At 31.7% G+C, this 5,936-nt stretch overlaps 1 pseudogene; it reads left to right on the top strand.

Annotated features, from left to right (window-relative positions):
* Positions 1 to 2,055: 2,055 nt before the first annotated feature.
* On the top strand, positions 2,056 to 5,397 carry LOC111993970 (cysteine-rich receptor-like protein kinase 44; annotated as a pseudogene).
* Positions 5,398 to 5,936: the final 539 nt, after the last annotated feature.

Raw genomic sequence — 5,936 nt, 5'->3', positions numbered from 1 at the left:
TTGCGTGTATGTATTTATTTATTTTTATTCAATATATAAAGTTCTGTTTTTACTAGATTTTGAATAATTTAAGTTCCATTATGACTACACTAGAAAAAATTCCAAGAGCAGCCACTGCGTGCACCAAGCGAGGAAATCACCTTTCACTCTTTCAATATCGTGGCTTGTCTTCTTCTGCTTCTGTTTCAATCAACGACATTTAGAGACTACGTCGTTATATATTTTCGGATATTATACGAGTTTTCAAAGTGTGTGAAATTGAAACCCCTTGTCAAGGGACAAATATTGAAGCATGCAAAGTTTAATACATGCGTGTACAACGTGGAAGAAAGGAAATGGTCATAAATTCTTAAACTAATTATTTTTTTCCCTGAATTTTAAACAAATATATTTGGTAACATTATATGTGGTCCCCTTTGTTTTAACCCCGTCGGAATTAATTTACATTTATAATTTTTTTAAAAGACTTGTAGTTTAACAACAATATTATCCATTTCTTTTGGTTAGGAGAGCCCGCGTGGTCATCCGACTTTTAATTTTGTTTTCCGAACTTAGAAAACTGCTTTTTAAAAATTGCATTTTAATTTTGAAACCAGTTCCAAAACATAATTTTGACAGGAGATTTGTTTATGGCTCCTCTTTCTAAAAAATAAATTTTTAAGAAGAGAATACCCAAAAATGTTGTTTTGGTGATATTTTCAGTTTTGAGAAAACGAGTACTTCTTGTGTTTGATTAAAATAGCACAAATTGTGGGTCTCACAATATCCCAATTTATTTACAAGACTGTTACGAATTTAGTCTGAATTTTCGGAAACCGCCTAAAACTTGTTTCCTGGTTTCGTTTTGGACAGTGAAAATTGGATTCAGGTTTTAGAAAACAAATAACTGAAAACTCAGGCCAAACAACTATCATACTAGTCGGGACCACGAGTTTTTGAAGCAAAAAAAAGGAACATGTACCAAAGAGGTTAATATCTCTTTCTCACCATTTTTTNGTGTGCTTCTCTGTGATGGGTTTTTAAGAGGAAATCTTAAAATTGTAATAGATACATTATTTAAGTGTACTACATTAGATTCTTCAATAAATTTAAATACATAACTACATCGATTTTAATTATATTGAAAACAATAATATTGATTCGATTTATTTGTAAATATACCAATTAAGTATTTGTTTTTTTTTTTTTTTTGAGAACAAACACACATGCACACACAAGGGAGAGAGAAAGAGGTTCTAACAGCAATTAAGTATTTGAATGAATTTTAGAAATTTAGTGTATTCACCAAATGAGCTGTACCAAAGTTACTTGTATTTTAAAAACTTCACCAGTCAATAATCTTACCAGTGTTTAATGGTAGTCGAAAGTTTAGACTCTAAACAAAAACAAAAAAAAAAAACAAAAAAAAACAAAAAACAAAAAACAAAAAAAACCCAAAAAACAAAAAAACAAAAAAAAAGTATTTAAAAAAAATTATTAATGATTATTGTTCCATTTACAAGATCATTTCGGTGGAAATAAAGTTTGGTTCAGGAATTTCTAGTACTACAATGCTAAACTCTCCTAACTAGTTTACTGGGTCTTTTATTTAAAAACTAAGATAATGCTCCATATTATTTTTTTTATAGAGTACAGTTTTAAGCAATAACTATAGAGTTGCATCTTTTCTCACAACTTTTGATATGATGAATAGTTAATAATAGATAATAAAAAATTGTTAGGTATCATTAGAAAATAAAATAAAGAAGATGCTAGAGATATAAATTATTATACAATATTTTTTACAAACTATTGATGTGGTTATTTGTTATCGGTAAGTGAAAAAAAAATAATATGTTATTGGTGGACTCAAATGAAAACTATTAGGAATCGGTCATATCAGCAATTTGTAATAATGTTGTAAAATAATTAGTGATGATATCGATACTCATAAAATAAATAAAATTGTTGGGGAAAAATCTATAAAATAAATAAAATTGTTAGCTAAAAGCCCCACACTTTTCTATAAAAACCTATGTGGATATAACAAGTTTCCAGTTAATTTAACTGGAATAAATGGCAGTGGTTTCCTCAATATTAATTTTCCTCCTCTCTGCCATTTTGATTCTCATTCAGGGGTCTGCGCAGCCAGCCTTCCTATATAATTTTTGTTTGAGCGATGATGGTAACTTCACCAGCAACAGTACCTACGAGAAAAACCTCAATCAAGTCCTCTACTCCCTCTACTCCAACACCACAATTGATTATGGTTTCTACTATTCCTCTTATGGCCAAGACTCAGAAACAGCTTGTAGAGGAGATGTTAAGCCAGATGATAGTCGCTGGTGCCTCAAGAACTCTTCCAGTCTTCTCACACAGCTGTGTCCCTATGTATGTTACGTTACTCAAAACAGTTCAATTTTTGGAATCGTGGAAACTAGTCCTTCTATCTCTCTGTTGAACCCGAAGAACGTATCTGCCAATTATGTGCCTCAATTCGATGATGATATCAGTTACTTGTTGAGTAACCTAAGCAATGAAGCTGCAGCAGGTGGTTCTCTGCGTAAGTATGCAGTAGGAAGTGCAATCGCACATTCGCACCAGACTTTACGACATTATATGCACTTGCGCAGTGCACACCTGATTTGTCTCAGAAAGACTGCAATAAATGCTTGCATAACGCTATTTTAGATGCTATTTTAGATAGGTGGGAGAGTACTTCTACCTAGCTGTGATATCAGGTTTGAGATCTCTTCGTTCATTGACTCTACCACAGCTCCACCATTAATGGTTTGTTGTGCTTAGGTTTGTAAATTAATGCTAATTAATTCAGGAACTTATCCCTCAGAATGTTCTAATGCGAATATATTTTCGGTTTATTTTTGCAGGGAATGGGAGCAACACTCCACGGAATGTCATCATTATAGTTGTAGCATCTGTTGCCTTTGTTGTACTAATCGTGCCCATCTGTATCTCCGTCTGTTTAAGAGTGAGGAGGCCAAAGGAGAAACCAGAAAGTAAGTGAAAATTTGGTTTTGTAATAGGTTATTCAAAAAGTTAGCTAGGCGTTGTGTATATCGATCGGCTAGGAAATAACAAATTAAATATGCGTACCTAATTGATCGATGGAAATATTTCCATGGGTCCTAGGAATAATTTTGGGATTACAATTCATTGATACTACTTGGACAACTTCCCACAATTTCCCAAAAAAAGAAAAGAAAAAGGAATGAGGAACATAATCCTAAATTGAAGGTACTGAGCTCCCATCTAGTAACGCTGAATCAAAATTTTCTGTCAAGAATTGACTTCCATTAAAAAAATTGGAAAAAAAAAAAAAAAAAAAACCATTTCTATCATTAGTATGGTACGCGTATGTATTTTAAATAGTCCTTAAATAATGAACTTGATTGATTAATGTAAGTATTGACTTGTTCCTTGTGTAAAGATGTTGATGATGAAATTCGAAGAGTGGAATCCTTGTAATTCGACTTTAGCACTATTAGTGTTGCAACAGATGATTTTCTGAAGCAAATAAGCTTGGAAAAGGTGGATTCGGGCTGTTTACAAGGTAATTATATAGTATAATATCATGGACAAAAAAATGTACCATTACTGGTTAAAAATATCTAATTCCCATATGATTGCAAGAATTTATTCTTATATATATCATCAGGGTATGCTCTATAATGGACAAGTTATCGTGGTAAAAAGGCTATAAACAAATTCTGGACAAAGAGATCTAGAATTTAAAATTGAGGTTCTATTGGTTGTCAAACTTCAGCACCGTAATTTAGTTAGACTCTGGGTTTTGCATGGAGCGGAATGAAAGGCTTTTGATATATGAGTTTGTGCCAAATACAAGCCTTGATCACTTCCTATTAGGTATGTTTGCACTTCTCTTTATCAAGTTGTGTTCATAAATTTTCTTTTAGGATACATGTCTTGTTTGAAAATACATCTGACATATTTTATTTAACTAAATCTATGTTTGATGTGTTACACAGATCCCATCAAGCGTGTACATTTGAATTGGGAAAAGTGATACAAAATCATAGGAGGTATTGCTCGAGGGCTTCTATACCTTCATGAAGATTCTCGGCTACGAATTATTCATCTTGATCTTAAAACTAGCAACATACTTTTAGACAAAGAACTGAATCCCAATATTTCAGACTTTGGCATAGCAAAATTGTTTTTACTAGATCAAACTCAAGAGAACACAAGTAGAATTGTGAGGACGTAGTAAGTATCTTGAGAGCGGAGAGCTAATTTCTATTTTCTTTCTTGGAAATAACATCAACTAATATTATTAATGCTGATCATGTAGTGGATATATGGTTCTAGAATATGCAATGCATAGACAATTTTCAATAAAGTTTAATGTTTTTAGTTTTGATGTGTTAGTATTGAAAATATTGAGTGGACTAAAGAACAATTGTTTTCAAAATGGAGAAAATGTGGAGGACCTTATAAGTTAATCGATTTTAGTACACTTCCCTTTATTTGAGTGTAGTATTAGTACATACACATGAAATTAGAAAAATAAAAGTTGCAATTAAGTGCATTTCCCCTCTTATATATGATGTATTTGAATTGTTTAATTTCCTTAAATTTCAAAACTAAGCAATGTTCCTCCCTTACCCATTTTTTTGTTAGAAACTCCATCAAATTTAATGGAAAAGTCAAATTTTTTTCAAGTAAATGATGGAAGTTTGATTTTTTTTTTTTTTTGGTTAACATTGACAGACTTCCTAATACAATTAATGGATACAACTCTTATAACCAATTTTTCAGTTAGAATATATATTATTATTATTTTTTTCCTCGTAGTTTGGGGGACATTGCAACTACACTACAGTTAAGGGTAAATTGCTCATAGAATAGTTTTCTTTGATTTTACGTCTTCCTATTAATTATATGCAGGCATGGAAAAATTGGAGGACGGAACTGCTTCACATATTATAGACCCCACATTAAGACATTGCCCAATAATTGATATAATGTTTGCTTCCGCATTTGCTCATAGAATAGTTTTCACTGATATAATGTCTGCCCATTGAATTGTATCTTGCAGGCGTGGAAAAATTGGAGGGAGGGCACTGTTTCACATATTAATATTATTGATCCCACATTAAAACATAGCTCAATAACTGAAATAATGAGATGTATCCACATTAGTTTACTATATATGTGTTCAAGAGAGAGCAACTGATAGGCCAACCATGGCTATGACTGTTCTTATGCTTAATAGCTACTCTATCACTCTTCCAGTACCATCACAATTAACCTGCATTCTTTATGCACAGTAACTTTGAATCAGACATCTCAAGGTCCAATCATTCCAAAGGAAGCTATGTCCAACACTCAGCAAATGAGGCTTCAATTACTGAGTTATACCTCGTTAGTGTTTTATAGAAACTAAAATTAAGAAGCCACATTTACACCAATTGGTTAACCAGCAACATGTTGAATGATTTGTTGTATCTAAAGAAAATAAAATTCTTGGTACCACGACTCGAGCCTTTATTTGGTAGCACAATCCAATACAGTTTCAATAATTAAGCTCAGTAGAATTTGATCTTGTTTAATTTTGCTTTTTGGTTGTTTCAGTTTAATTAGTACTGTTTAATAGAATTTGGTTAAATTCGTTGTCTCTATAGGCAATTAGAATTTTTTTTTTTTTGGTTGAATGAAATTTTCTTTTACTTTAATTGAGAGAAAAGTTTAACTGTACATGCCTTGTACATTGGTTTAATTTAAAACCGCAAATTTTCACATAATATTTCAAAATTATCTCGGTATCAATTTCTTAATAATAGTATAATCCAGATGGGAACGGCCGAAAATAATTTGTCAATTCTGTGGTTGAAAAAAAGGCTTTGCATCTAGCATTACTCAAATTCAAAAGATTCTATCAAATTTGGTAGAATTAAATCTTGCGGTACCATAAAATC

The sequence above is a fragment of the Quercus suber genome, unplaced genomic scaffold (assembly GCF_002906115.3).
Source record: "Quercus suber isolate HL8 unplaced genomic scaffold, Cork oak 2.0 scaffold_443, whole genome shotgun sequence".
NCBI classification, from domain to species: domain Eukaryota; kingdom Viridiplantae; phylum Streptophyta; class Magnoliopsida; order Fagales; family Fagaceae; genus Quercus; species Quercus suber.
This window is presented reverse-complemented; position numbering and strand designations above follow the sequence as displayed.